Raw genomic sequence first — 16198 nt, forward strand, 5'->3', positions numbered from 1 at the left:
AGCGAGCTGCAGACTTGAGACTCCAACGTTCTGATGATCGGGCTGGGCTGAAGTGGGGCCCAGATGCCGCCCACCACGATGGGGGAGGGCGCGCAGCATGAGAGTAGACGGCAGAACCCACATTTGACCCTTAACTGGAGTGTGAGAAAGACAAAGCCGAAATAATGGGTACCACAGATAACTGTTTATTCCTTTCCAGCACAACAAGCAAATAAACTGCCATTGGTGCCTCAAAACTTCATACAGGGTAATATTCCTTTAATGGAATGCTTTTAGAGAAGAGTCATAAAAATAAATTGAAAAGTGCTTTCTGCTGGCTACAGCTGGCATAAGCAGCATCTGAGCAAACAGGATAACACAAGGCTTAACTTAGCATCGCCATTTTTATTACTCACCCGCGACAGGTCTTATAATAGTATAAATTCACTTAAAAAACGGACTCTTTCCCCTTCCCCCCATCGCTGTCCCTCCTTCCCTGCACCGCCACACGCCCAATAAATAGCCTTCTGCGTTAATTCTGAACAGCATAATTACAGGTCTTTTTATGATTTAGGTTTGAGACCAATTAGCTGATACTGCAAGCCTTTCAAATGCCAGCTTCCCTCTCTTGGCACTCCCCGTTCTGCTGGGATTTATCTGTGTGCTTGTAAAAGGCAAATGTTTTGTGAGGAGTGGAGAAATCGGGTCTGCTCGTGGATGGGGTCCCCCGCCCCTCCCTTCTCCCTTGCTCATCTGCCGGTGCATCTTTGGTGCACCTGGTCTCTAAAATTGTCACAGTGCGAAACGCACACTGAATATTCATGCTGGCTGCCCACGCTGCTTCGGATACCAGGTAGGTGTGTCAGAGAGCTACTGGTTGCTCCCCCCCCCCCATGAAAGGCCGTTCCTGACCCATGAGGGGCAGTGTGCTGCCGCCATTTGGGGACATGTTAGCCACCGACAGGAGGGGCAAGGTTCAGGAGCCCAGAAAGGCACTGTCTAGCAGCCCTGTCTCCCCATTACGTCTGCCCCCAACATCTCCCACCCTGCACTCATCACACAGCAAGGCTGCAACATGGGCCGTGACATTGGATATTCCACAAAGATCTGCAGAAGCAATCAATAAGCATGAATCTTATAAAGCCTTCTGCACCACTGGAGGACTCAGGAGTTCAGGATTCCTGCCCTCACTGTGCTTTCAACTGAACGTAAGAAGATATGTTTATCCATGTAAAAAGATAGCATAGCACCAACAGCAGGATGTAGTTAGTGCTGTAGGGAACGGGCAGTAAGTTCCAAGAAAGCTTTTGCCATGGGGACTTTTGTAATCAGGGTCTCCACATTTCTACTCTGTAGCAAGCACTTTACAAATAATTGTGTTTAATCCTCACACAACTCTTCAAGATACATATAATGTATACATATACAACCCTTCAAGATATAGATGAGATACATATAACATATATAATCACATATATGTTATACCTGTAACATTTTCCAGATGAAGAAACCAGAGGGCTCACAAAATTAGGTAACTTGTCCACATCACAAGATCTCTGAACGAATAAGTGACAAAGACTAGAAATTTAGTTTTTGTCCTGACACCAAAACCTTTATCACCATAGCACTGCAGGTCAGCAGAAGTCAAGTTCAAGGACATTGTGTGGTTGGCTGTGTGGGCAGTTATAGAGGGAAGTGTAAGGATATTTGTAAAAGGAAAAGTAGGCTAGTTTGGATACCACAGAGGGATTAAGGAAGATCATAAAATACTAAAATATTAGGCCAGAAAGGGATATAAGAGCGAATCTCAGCTATATTATTAAATTAGCAATTCAACAGTATATTGGGATATTATGCAACCAAAAATAACTGTGAAGACCAGGTAGGGTTGTGCAAAATGCTAATGCTGTAGTACTGACCACAAAATAAATAAGTGGACAAATAAGTAAATAAGACAAAGCAGAATTCAAAGTACTCTCTGGGTGCAACTAGGTGGAAATGAGTGTTGATAGTGTTCTCACATAAAAGTTTTAGTTAAAATTGTTTAAAAGGAAAAACAAAATAAGTCCATCCCCTGGGCATAAGCATGACTATATTTATATGTTCCAGACAGATGGTTTTCTCTCATCTTGTAACAGATTTCCATGGAGGGAAAGCTAATGCCCTCCCTCGTTTTTAGAGCCTTACGACCCCATTTCCTCAAGTCTAGGCTCCATTTCCTACTGAGGCAATTTCCCCACAGTTGGTTTCTGTCTCTTGTGAGCAAACGCTGGTTTGAAATTTTTAACATGCTTTGGGTTCCAGAGAGAGAGAAAGCAAGATTGTCATCTCCCCCCCTCCTCTTGCATTCTGCACACTGCTCTTGATACTTTTGATATAACTGAGGAGGTGGAAGGAAGGGAAGTAATAACTGAGGGGGAAAAAACTAAGCATCGTAATTCACCAAACCTGTTATTTTCCTATTCATGTTCCCTTTCATGCTGCTCACAGTGATTCCACTTAATCTCCCAAAATCATTCATGTCTAGTAATTTTTAAAAGCTCCCATACTCTGGGGGGTGGTGCCTGGGTGGCTCAGTCCATTAAGCATCCGACTCTTGGTCTCTGCTCAGGTCATGATCTCACAGTTTGTGGGATCAAGTCCCGCATTGGGCTGTGTGTTGACAGCACAGAGCCTGCTTGGGATTTTCTCTCTCCCTGTCTCTCTGTTCCTGCCCTACTCTCTCTCTCAAAATAAATAAACATTAAAAAAAGAAAAACCTCCCATACTCCAGAATCCCCATCTCTCCTCTGCTGTCTGTCAGTGGTAAAGTCCTTACTATTCCCGCCTCACTCCTCCCACCTGGCCTCATCGCCAAATAACACGACCCTTGATGACTTTAAATAAACCACATCCCATTTCCTTTTATGCATAGATATCAATAGGCCCTTTTAAGAGAGGGTTTTGCTCGTCCCGTCTGCTCCTCCGTTTCCAGAATAGTACCCAACACTGTCACACTTCATTACTGCATAGCTAGGCAAAGAGCAGAAATGTCTGTGTCAAAGATGAAAAGAAGGCTTTGACTGAAAAAGGATACAAGACGGAGGACATGAATAGATCAGGAGAGAAAGAAAGAGAAAGGAATGAATGAATTAGTGAATGAATGAATGAATGAATGACAGGGTCACCTAAGCAGAAATACCGATGCTCTGAAGCAAAGTCAGTAATCAAGCTCGGTTAGTCTCCAGATCTGTGGCAGTCAACTAGAAAGGCAGAGCCAGAGGGAGATCTAAGCTCAGAACCCGCTGTAAAATTTTCAAAGAAGGGAAAATCAGAAGGCTGTGTGAGGAGTGGCTGAGTTATTTGGGCACATTGGATTTTGTGTCTCCCGCTTTGGAAGGTCCACGATCTTCTCTTTGTCTTATCAGGAGGCACCCCGAACCTGCTGTCTGACCTCCACAGAAGGAGGAGCTCTGATACTCTCGTCCCCAACCTACCTTTCCAGGACGCCTCTTCACTCCCTCGGCCCCGACTCATGCCTTCTGTGGGATGCCACACACTGCTTCTCATTCTTCCACACTTGACTGTTCCCTCTGCCTGGGCTGCAGTGCCCCACCTCCTCTATCTGACACACTCAGTCATTCACAGTCTCTGTCACACTGTCCCCGTACTCCTCAGCAATTTGCAACTCCATCTTTGAGACTCCGGTAGCCTTTTAGAGAAGCTTCTATCAGAGAGCTTATTGGCGTGTTATCATTGAGTGTCTGTGTCTCTCTCCCTGACTATACACACAGGTCCTTAAAGACCGACTGTACTTTTCTTGTTCATCTGTGGGTCTCCATGCCTAGCACACTGCTCATTGCTCAATGTACGTGGCTGAGATGGATGAATCAAATATCATTCATTCTAGTTTCACTCGTCTGCTTTATTCTCCTTTAAGATCTTGCACATCAAGAGAGGCAATCTCCTAAAACAAAGACTATGACACCTAATGGATGTATCTATCACAGTTAACAGCCAGCCAATGGCTTCAGACAGGAAAAATCATTAGTACGCCAAGATATTGTGTTTCTGTTTAGTCCTTTGTTCCCAGGGCTACTCGCCCAGGTAAGGGCTCTGTCTCTGGGAGCACGTGCACATATTTTCTGAGCCTCGTTCTGTAGCATACAGTGCAAGATTGTGAAATTCAACACACACCTGGGAAATTCAGACACGATCTCAATAATAAGAGCTGTAATCAAGGAAGAAACCCTTACTTAGGCAAATAATTTGCCTTGGGAGTAAAGGCTGAACGCGATGTTCTTCACACACAGGGGCTTTAGCTGGCATTCTATCTTCATTCTGAATAGACCTTGCTGAACAAATCACAAACACAAAATATTACACTATGCCAACCATCAGTACAAGTGGTCTTCCGATCAGAGAAGCAAGGAGTGGGATGGGAACGAAATGCCTACGTTCAAAGAAGACATGAGAGGGATGGAGGGAGGGAGAGAGAAAGAGGAGAGGGAAAAAGAGAGGGAGAGAGAGAGAGAGAGAAAGATTAAAATTAAAGGGAAGTGTCACCCAAGAGCAAAGTAATTTGAGTCAAATTCTCCTCAAGTGAAGGTCACATAGACAGTACTGAATTCTGCCTCATCTCTGTGATTATGGGAGAATTTGCAGACATCAGATTTTCTGAGGTTACAGACATGGTCCCCAAATTGGAATAAAGGGGGAAAGTAGATGCACGACAATACCCTTGGACTGGATAAACAATAGATAGACAAGGAGATATCACAGCAAGATGTACCGTCAGATGCAGAATCAGATAAATTGCAAATCACAACGGGGAAGGAACTGAACCTTGAGGACTATCAGCAGATAAACCAGATGAAATGGAAAAAGACTCACTGGGTAGAGATGGCGGGGAAGCCCCGGCAGAAAGTTGGGATGGAAACAGTGAAGTGGTGATGGGCCATGAACGCCCAGATAAAAGCTGCAGTCAGCTTCCCCAAAGTCCGAGAAAATAATGGCAAGAAATAATAGTAGAAATGTAGCGATGTCAGCGGTGATAAGCAGATCATTTGTTACTCTGTACGGCCCTAGGGCCCTTTCCAGAGGCAGGCAGAAGTCCAAGTTCCTGGACTTATCAGCCAGTGCAATCAAGAAGAGAAGACGTAATGCAAAGAGCAGCAAGAATCCGTGTTTGCACTCAAAGGGACCTGTGGAATTATTTAGAGCCACCTCCTTTTCCACCACAGCATACTTCTTTGGTTTTCTTCCCACATCGCTGGCTATTTCTTCTCAACCCCTTCTCTTCTAAAGCCTCTCTTCTAAATGGTGAGTCTGAGTGCTTGCTTCGGCAGCACATAAACTAAATGTTGAGTCTGGGATCCTTTTCCTATCTACACTCATTCCCTACGTTATCCCATCCAGTTGCCCGGATTTAGAGAGCCAAGTGCCGATGGCTTCCACACCCATGTTCTCTAGCCTTGACCTCTTCCAACCGAGCACCTTACTTGTTATCTCCCCTTGCAAGGCTTCCAGGCATCTCCAACACAGCATGTCCACAACGGAGTTCTTGATTCTGCCTTTTCCACCAAAACCTGTTCCTCCCTGCTCTCTCCCATCTAAATAAATGGTACATTCATCTACCCATTTGGCCAAGCCGAAAACCATCTCTGGTTCCTCTGTCACTCTCTTTCATATAGACAACACACACACACACACACACACACACCCCACATCCCATCTATTGGTGAGGCATGCTAATCTATTTGTTAGTGACAAATGGATGTCACTGTTCCATTTCTACTGCCAGCACACCAATTCAACTCATCATCAGAGTTCATCGACAGTGACCTCCTGGTTGGCCCTTGTTTCCATTCCTATTCCTCAAAGCTCAATCCTTGCCCAGATGCTAAAGTGATCTTTTAAAAAACATTGTAAAAATCGTAGACATTGAATGAATTATTTGTCAAACAATCAATCTGACAGACAAAAATGGATGGGCAGAATTTCTCTGAAGTAATAATCATGTGTGAATGTAGCTTCACTCCAGTAAAATGTTTCAATTGCATAATTTCCCATTGAGCACCCAGTATTTCTAGCATCACCACCATGGTCTTTAACATGACACCATCTCTTCTTGGGGGCCACTTTGTACGTGTGCTTGTACAATAGAAAAAAAAAAGCAAACACTCTTTTCTCTTTCTATTCTCTCCCTTCTCTCTATTCTGGAACATTATTTCTAAATTTGCCATGTGAACGTTGCCAAAAATCTGGGCAGTTAGAAACATGTGGATGCTTTAAAATGTTGCTCACCTTTCTTTTGGAAACCAAATGATGCACATAACTACAAAGTCTCTTAGCTTAAAAGAGAGCAGAGGCAACGCAGGATTTGGGTGACTGTCTCGTTCGCATTAATCCCCCTCCCAAACTGGAGCATATAGGTCAGTGGTTATATCCATAGTTGCATTAAACCCATTAAGCTGGGGATGAGGATGGACGGGAGAGAGAGAGAGAGAGAGTGAGAGCGAAAGAGCGTGTGTTTGCTTGTTTATGATGAGCGCCAGGATAAGGGCTCTAAAGTGCCCTAGAGAGTCTGGATTCTGAATAATATAATGATGTGCACTTCCCCAAGTGCTATCACATTCATTATGCCATTATTCAGCCCAATAATGGTGACATCTCTAGTTTACAGGAGAGGAAACTGAGGCTCAAGGGGTAAAGTGGTGTGCTAACAGTACAGAGCTATGTTGTTTTAGGACACATTCGGAGTGCATTTTAAAATAAACAGTGAGGGGCGCCTGGGTGGCGCAGTCGGTTAGGCGTCCGACTTCAGCAAGGTCACGATCTCGCGGTCCGCGAGTTCGGCCCCGCGTCGGGCTCTGGGCTGATGGCTCAGAGCCTGGAGCCTGTTTCCGATTCTGTGTCTCCCTCTCTCTCTGCCCCTCCCCCGTTCATGCTCTGTCTCTCTCTGTCCCAAAAATGAATAAACGTTGAAATTGTTTAAAAAAAAAAATAAAATAAAAAATAAACAGTGAAAGCAGCCGGCACGTGACCCCTGACTGGAACGAGGTTACTGCAAAGGTAGTTCGGCAAGATTACCTCTTCCTATTAGCACTGGAAGCCCCGCCCTAGCAAGGAAGCCCCGCCCCAGCAAGGAAGCCCCGCCCCACCAAGGAAGCCCAGCCTCTGCAAGGAAGCCCCGCCCCAGCAAGGAAGCCCCGCCCCAGCAAGGAAGCCCCTTGGCTGGCACTCTTTCACACGGCCACTGTGAGCATTTGATGGGTCCTGGGTCAGTCCGTTTTCAAGGCGTCTTGTTTTCTAGTGAGAGATTTCCCCGTGGATCTGCAAATTGTCTTTTTGCCTCCTCACCTCACCGGGCTCTTTCTGTGGGTCTGTCCTTGCTGCAGGGACAACCTCGCGTTCACACTCCCGACCTCCCCCAGGGAACAACTGCTGATGAGATTGTGGGCTCTTCCACCCACAATCCAATCTGAGGCCGGAGGCACTGTCAGACGGGCCCTCCGTCATCTTCGGCACTCATCTGCGTGTGTTCCTGTGCAGACAGAGGAAAATGACAGGTTTCATCATTTCCTGCTAATGATTCGGTGCTGATTCAGCCAGTTTTCAACTCCACAGCCATGCGAGGAAGAAAAAGAAGAAAAAATAGAAGAGAAATGCTTATCAACCATTCGAGGTCTTGCTACGAGGGGCCTTTCTTTCCTTCCCTCAGAAAAGCCCTTGTTGACCTGGCCGAGGGGCTTGCAGTCTGCAACTGGGTCTGGCCCCTTCATTATCCTACTTACTTCCATTTCCGCGCTCTTCTTGGAAAGACCCCCTTTTTTTTTTTTCTAATGCCCCAGCAATGGGAATTGCGTGCCAGAGTAGGAATCTGTAGACTGGGCTCTGCCCCGGAATGGAGTCGTGACCTTGGATAAATCATTTCCTATCTCGGAATCTCAGATCCTCTTTATAGAACAAGATATCAAACCCTCTTCAGATGTATGTGAAACCACTTTGCAAAGCTATAAAGTAATGGAAGAGGGCAAAATGCACAAGGGTTTTCTCTTTTACAAATCTCCAACTTACTTTTAATGTCGGATCTGGCCGTGTAAGAACGTTAAGTGTAGACTGGCCCAAACAAGGGGTTTTTGTGCCCCAAAGACACCTGGTTGAGGGCAGAGAGAATGGCTCGTTCGCTTTTGCCTAACCCTCTCTGAACATCCCCTACCACACCCCAGACACTATTCTCCTCCAGCCACCCCCGAATTGCATTGCTTTATTCAAATCCTGCCTTCAAAAGATAAGCCACATTCCTTTGCCCCCTTCCAGATCACTCCAATCAACACCAAAATGTGTGTATTCCTTCCTGATTTCCCCCTACCTCGACTTTTATTTAATATAACTAATTAAGCAGTGCGAATAAATTCTCCAGATTCTTCCTGTGCGCCACAATTTCCTTTGTCCAGACATCAAGGCTAGGTGTTATCCGCAGGTGAGACTTCTCTTTCTCTCCTCTGTGTTTCAGACACACTTCTTTTGCACTGAGCATTTTCTCTCTTTCTTCTCCGCAAACCTCTTCTCCTTCCTATCCTTAACCAACTCCTGTTCACATTTGAGGCCGATCCTTTTTTTTTTTTCTGTTTAGTTTTTTTTTTATTTTGAGAAGGAGACGGAGAGTGAGAGTGGGAGAGGGCAGAGAGAGAATCCCAAGCAGGTTCTGTACTGACTCAGGGCTCGATCTCATGAGAAGTGAGATCATGAGCCACGCCGAATCAAGAGTCAGACGCTTAACCGACTAAGCCTCCCAGGTGCCCCTGGGTCAGTCCTTCACATCACCTCCTCTACGCAGCCTGCTCTCACCCCGTGAGATGACGTGTCTGTGGCACGTCCCACGGCACCTGTTCATCTTCCAGCTGGCACACCCAGACCCTCTTGCTCACTCTCTGTCTGTCCCACTAACCGGGAAGATCAATGGCAGTGGCAATCTGTGGTCGTGTGTTGACGTCCTTGTCCCTGGAGCCTAGCACTTTGGCCTGCACATAGTAAGCACTTAATAAAGAAATGCTCACTGCATAAACGATGGTAGCATGAAAGATATTTTGTACCAACTCAGGGCCGGCAGGATCTCAGGGGTCATCCAGACTGTGTCTCCACCCAAGCCTGGCATCCCTATGCCACATCCCTGACAGGCAACTGGCTTCCACATGAACAGGAGCAGATATAGAGAAATCACTTTTTTTTTTTAATTTTTTTTCAACGTTTATTATTTTGGGACAGAGAGAGAGACGAGCAATGAACGGGGGAGGGGCAGAGGAGAGGGAGACACAGAATCGGAAACAGGCTCCAGGCTCCGAGCCATCAGTCCCAGAGCCCGACGCGGGGCTCGAACCCGCGGACCGCGAGATCGTGACCTGGCTGAAGTCGGACGCTTAACCGACTGCGCCACCCAGGCGCCCCGAGAAATCACTTTTTTTACGAGACCATTCATTCTCTCTCTTGACAGTTCTGATATTAGCAAGTTATTCTCATCCAAACTGCTCAACGCACTAACTGTTCCCTTCCTGCTGCAGGTGAGGTTACAGATGTGCCTTAAGAAGCCTTGCAGTTGGTCCGGCGCTTGTGGGAATGGTCCCACGTGGGGTCTCTTGATTCCTTTTGAAGTCTTTGCTGGAGTCCTATGGCCTCCCGTTTCCGTCCCACTGCCTTGGGTCATATTTCCGTCCTTTCTGCCCAGTCCTTTCAGATGGAGCTTCCTTGGGCTTCTCTGACTTTTACTTCCCAGGTTCACCCCCTAGACACCATCTTTCCATCTCCGTTGACCCCACCCTCCCTATTCCATACTCGGACACAAGTCCCTGAACCTCTAATGGAACGCAGCAGTCTAGATGCTCTCTTCTCTGGAGGTGATTTGGGACATCACTTCTGATGGAGTCAGGGTATCTTCCTCTCGTCGGAAAAGTAGGCAGTGGTCCAGGTGTGCCTTCTGAGGCCACATGCCCCCTCCACGTGGGCAAACTCCCTCAGTTCACGTTCTTGCTTCCACCCTCCTCCACCCGAGATGGTCTCTTCTGCAGGTGGTTCTGTATTTCTCCCATGGTGTGATTTCCAACCTTCCACAGCTTTGACCATCCTTCACAGGATGATTTTTCATTGGGATCTTCCCCCACATCACAAACCTCCAGTTCTGACTCCAGCCACGTCCACCTGAGCCCCTGCAGAAACAACAGGACTGGGAACCTCACTGGGGCGGGTCTCAGGTTTTCATTTATATGCACGGAACACTGAGAAGGGTCCCCATCACTATCAGATAATTATTCTTTCTCACAGTGGAATATGTATATTCAGCAAGGCAGAAGTTGCCCTGGGGAAGGACCGGATATACACAATCTGCTCTATATTTAAAAAATGAAAAAGAAAATGGGAAAAAAAATTCCACAACTTCTCCCTTTCTGCACTGTTAAGATAAACATCACTTTCCCCCAGTTGCACGGCTCAAGCTGATGGTGAATACTTTTCTCCCTACAGAAATCACTTCTGAAAAGCAGACATTTAACATTTCCAATCTGTCCTCTGAAGCCGAGACTAAATTACATTCTGTTTTGAAGGAATCCGAAAACACACTTGTTAATATAATAAATGCCTTCCGTTCGTTCTAGGATTTGTCTTTGTTAGGCACATAATTCAAGAATTATCTATTATGGTAAAAAAAAAATTGAGCCATCTGGGGTCTGTGCTAATATCTGTAAGCAATACGTCTTCGATCTCCTTCATACTTCATTACTGGCGATACACAGAGAGCGATCATTCCAAAATCAGAGCTTGTTTTCTGTTGTGGGACTATTGTTCATCAGGATTTATGAAGCAACAAACAGGCATTTTCTTGATTTTCAGTAAGTTAAGCTAACAGTCCGGTGATGACAACCCCATTAAAACTCAGCAAGTTAGATGTTTAAGCGATGGAGTTTTATACCGTAATCTATCATTTTACAAAGCGGCTTTCTTTCCTCCTTCAACTTTGCGTAGAATCTTTTATCAATAGAGAGGACAGGAAAAATGCTTATTTACCATATATTTGTTAAGCCATATACATTTGCCATGTATCTTACCTGACAACGTGTAAAGGATAGAAAGCATTATTAAACTGACCAATTTTGATGATGTAGGACGAAGGGAAGGTAGGCAAACAGCGTCCTCTTCATAATGGACTCTGGTGCACTGGCTTTTTAATGCATTTCTCCCCGCGGGTGGAGAGCAGGGAGGGGACAGATCATGGGTACTTGGGGCCGGCGGTACATTCCCCTGCAGAAAGAGCGGCCCTGCTATCTCTGGGTTACGGGTGGCCCGTTCTGCAACGGTGCAAGAAAATGTCCTCCTAAGATGAAGTAAGCTTCCCAAGCTATGGGTTAACTGTAAACATGCCTGGAGCCAGAGAGGGGGACTGAGTTCTGGAGAACCCAGCCAAGTCTTATCTCTAGACATCTCCCATTATCTGGCTATTCTAGAGACACAGTGGGAAGAAAAATGGAGGTAACCTTTTCCGTGCCCATTATATTCTGCCCACTGTACTAGGCGTGTTTGTATATGTAGCCTGTGGTTTTCAAAGATGCCTGATCTACTATTTTCCCAAAAACATAGCCTTCCATGAACCCAATGCTACAAATTCCAGCTCTGATGGTAAGACATGAAAAAAAAAAAAAAAAAGAAAGAAAGAAATGTGTGCCCAATTGTGCTTGATGATCTGCTCCCGGGAGGTGACTGATGTAGAGCCGGCAGAAGAGCACAATCACTTTGATAGATGACTGGTTCCTTGAGGCTCTGTTTCTAAGAAACTCAAAGCCTTTCTGTGGGATTTGCCCAAGATTCCGGAAAGTCTGGGCTTTGTTTCTTTCTGCCATCATTGCGGCTGAGGTCAGATGCCATCTACGGTGTGACTAACTCCCTTTCCTGAAATGGAAACCAGTAGAAACAGCACCCCAGCACAACTGGCATGGGCCAGTTGCTAGTTGAATTCCCCTATCTGCCAATCGGTGCCCCCCTGCTCTCTCGCCTGGTGTGTTAATACCATAAACTTAATTCTCATTAGTTCTATTACTGCTCTTTTATCTTGGCCTCCCTTGGGGCAACCCCAGCGGAATACTGTGTCACCGACTGTATTTTTTTTTTTAATGAAACTCTGCCCTATAATAAAATAATTTTTAAAATGATAGATTAGATCTTAAAATATATGAACAGCTTATGGATCGCTTGCCTGGGAAACGTCGCCCCTTCTGTATGATTCTGACTCTGTTTTCTGATTAAAGGAAGAAAAAATTGCTGTTGTGAGCGCTTGGCTTCTGATATTCCATAATTCTTATTTGTAAGCACTTTTGTGCTGGTACCTCTTATAATTTACTAAGTGCTTTGCTCTTAAAGAGCACTTAGCAGAAAGAGGTGCAGGGAAATTACATCTGGCAATCATGCCAGCAAATTAACTCCGGGACCCAGGCAGTGTAGGTCATTCCTGGCTTCAGGTTTCCTGTCCCTGTCACCCGCAACAGGTTGCCTGTGGCCTCCTCCTGGCCGTGTTGAAGGAGGCATGGTGCGAATGTCTGTTGTTAAGCTGTCATTTAGGGCTCTGAACGGCCTCCAGACTCCATTAGTGAGACTCATTCAAAAGCCAGAACAAAGATCATACAGCCAAGGCAAAACTCAAGAAGCCTACATTCCAAGAAGTCATGTGGTCTTAGTTTCTTGTGGTGCCAACTCAGCCCTCAAAAAAAGAATGTGGTCAACATTTTTCTCTTCCCTAAAAATGTGCCAGTGAACTTGCCTATGACCCATGCCTCTCTCTTGCCCAACCATCTCCCATGATAGAGCTCCAGATGAAGGCATTTTGAGAGGGAAAAGGGGGGAGCTACTGATAGCCACACAAGGAGAATGAGTATAAAAAGAGGATCCCAGGGATCCTGGAACGAAGGATGAGTAGATACTGCCTCCCAAGCCTCCCGCTTCTAGAGTTAACAAGAAATAGGGGATATGAAATGAGATCAAAGAAAGAGTGGTTTGACTCATTAGATTTGAGTCCAATTCTCCGTGCTGCCTTTTCCAAAGAGCTGCTGGTTTCAGCCTTCTTGGTGCCAAAGAGAGAAAACAGAGTTGATATCATGTGTACTTTGTCTTCTGAGGAGCTAGCATGGTGAACCATCAAAGCGTGTGGCCTCTGAAGCCGGATTGCCTGGGTCGAAATCCTAGCTGGGTGAACTTAGGCAAGTTATGTAACTTTCTTGTGCTTCAGGTGCTGAGTGAGTGAGGAAGAGAAAAACCAGGAGGGTTACGCCCATGGAAATACATCTACCTGGAAACAAGAGGCACGGGCAAAGGGGGGGGGGGCTGCTAGCCAGGGTTACCATGACTAAATACCCACTAGCTTCGGACCCTACGTGATAATTTTTACCTTAGCAACAGCTCTGCAATGTGCATATTTTTGTCACCCTCATAATCATCACCAACGTTGTTAAGCCTATTTCACAGATGTGAAAATGGAACCTCTGAGACAATAAATAACTTGCCCAAAGTCATACAGCTAGCAAGAATTGGAATCTCTAGCAACCTATCTCTGACTTGAAAGTCCACATCGCATCTAGAAGGCAATGTCTCTTGGGGCACCTGGGCAGTTGGGTAGGTTAAACTCAACTGTCCAACTCTTGATTTGGGCTCAGGTCATGATCTCACGGTTCACGGGTTTGAGCCCTACATTGGGGGATTCTCTCTCCGTCTCTCTCTGCCCCTTCATGTGTGTTCCCTCTCTCTCAAAAATAAATAAACTTAAAAAAATAGAATGCAGTGCCTCTCAACTGGAGTATGCATGTACATTCATGCAGGAATATTCTGCCTCAGCGGGACCCTTGGTCAAACTTACTTCAACTCACCACCAGCACACATTTCCTAGAGACATTTAGCCCCAACCCAGATTCTCTTCTTGCCGGAGTCTTCCTCTCTCCTCAGGACTTCGATGACATTGCTGTGTGATATAGGATGAGTTATTTAATCTCTCCTTGTTTCAGTTTCCTCATCCATAAAATGGGGGTAATAGTCACACCTATTTGCGAGCATTCACTACATGAGTATGCATGCAAAGCCCTTAGAATGATTCCCAGCACATGTGAAGTGATCAGTACCTGTTAGCTGTCATTATCATGGTCCCAGCTAGTGGGGACAAGTCAGAGAACTGGACAGACAGTAGCCTCTTCGTTGGGCTGGGAAGAACTTCAGGATCCCTCGGCCAAACAAAAAAGAGGTGAGCAGGACAAACAAAAGATTCTCCTTTCCTGCCCTCATAAAGAACCTTCTGGAAGACATGGCTCTCGGGCAGCATGCTCCCCTTCACTCACGTAGTCGCAAACATTTTGTCCACATTCAGCATCATTGGTGTCCGGGTCTGCGATTCCTGTCCTTACCTGCTGACACGTCCTACTTCCATATCGCCCACAAATTGGCAACACTAGCTAGCGCGAGTACCCCATAACCTTGCCGCCCTGTGTCTTCCCGGAGAGAACGAGAGAGAGAGAACAGCAGCCAAGGCTGCAAGGCACACATACCTGAAGAAAGGTCCCTTATCTGTGAAATGAGGAGGTTGGACTCACCAGGTGATTGCTAAGGTCCATCTCCAACATTCTCTGGGTCTGTGATTCTTTTTGCTTTCTTGGTTTTTTTTTTAAGAGAGTGAACACGAGTGGGGGAGGGGCAGGGAGAGAGGGAGAGAGAGAATCCGAAGCAGACTCCATGCTGCCGGTGAAGAAACCAACACGGGGCTCGATCCCATGAACCGTGAGATCATGACCTGAGCCGAAATCAAAAGTCAGACGCTTAACCAACTGAGTCACCCAGGCGCCCCTCTGGGTCTGTGGTTCTGAGGCACCCTTGGGGTACCAGGGCTGAGCCAGTTGCGTTTCTCATGCATAATGGACTAGAGAGAAACAACGGTGGGAATTTAAGTCTCAGGTCCTGAGCACTGCAGTTTGTCCTTGCTGCTTATGGAGAAGCCGAAGGTCACGCTTTGCCAGAGTCTTAAATATCAATCTCATCCATAAACTTCATTCAGGCTGCCTGGAGAGCCAAAGTGTCCTATTCAAGAAGAGAGCAAGGAGGGTAAGAGGACAATGGAACAGTTTAATACAGGCCAACTGCTTTTGGAGTCAAATCGCCTTGTTCAGCTTTCCTTTGCAACTTGCACGGTTCGATCTCCTTGCCATTGGATTGCAAATTGTAAAAATATTTAACTTGCAAACAGCATGGTGGATATGGTTTTCCAACCATCAGCTTTTGGGAGGCATTAAATGCTTTAGAACTCTATGATAACCAGAGACCATGAGCTGAAATCATCAAGGGCAGTAGGTCCTGGGAACAGGGATGAAGGTCACAGACTTTGTCCTATCCAGCCCGTGAAGGGCAAATTTGAGAATAAGTGGGGTGTGGGGGGTATGTGGATGAGCTGATTCTCTGTAGAGCAAGGTAGTTGTTTCCTAGATGTCACGTTCAGCATGGCCCTGGCAAAGAGAGAGAGGATGCTCCTAGTCCCCAGACACCTAATCCAATCCCCACCTGCTGTGGAGATTCTCTGTACCCTCCAGGAAGTTATGTCTCTACCATATCACAAAGGCATATCCCACAGTCTAATGAGATCTCCATCATGGATTCTCCGGCCAACTGGTCAGGGAATCACTTGATTCTGTCGCAAATGTGTCTCTGATTCACATCCCATAACTTGGCTTTGAAAACCCACCAGCGAGGTTCACTCATGATTTCGGGAGGTCAGTGGTCCAGACACACATAACTGGAACACCGAGAAGCAGTGTAAGAGGTTGCCAAATGCTGAGACCCATGGCCCAACCATCTGGGTTCAAACCCGAATTCTGTCACACCTTCACAAGTTATTTAACTTGTCTGACTCAGTCTCCCCCTGCATAAAATGGGGAAGCAAATATATTTGCCTCAGCAAGTTGTGGAAAGGATTGAGTGTGTGTGTGTGTGTGTGTGTGTGTGCAAAGTTACCTAGGTTTTTTTCATCATCATCACCAAATGTGGGCTAGATATATTGTGTTAGAGACTGCTTGCTGGGAGACCCTTATAGCCACTTAAAATCCTCCTTCACTCCTTGAGAGATTTATTTCGTCAACATGTAAAAATTAATTCCAGTCCTTGCTGCTGCAGAAGGGAAAGGGTACTTATCTCACTGTCTTGGTGAGATCAAACCCTGTGTTGGTTTGAA

The sequence above is a fragment of the Lynx canadensis genome, chromosome F1 (genome assembly GCF_007474595.2).
Source record: "Lynx canadensis isolate LIC74 chromosome F1, mLynCan4.pri.v2, whole genome shotgun sequence".
NCBI classification, from domain to species: domain Eukaryota; kingdom Metazoa; phylum Chordata; class Mammalia; order Carnivora; family Felidae; genus Lynx; species Lynx canadensis.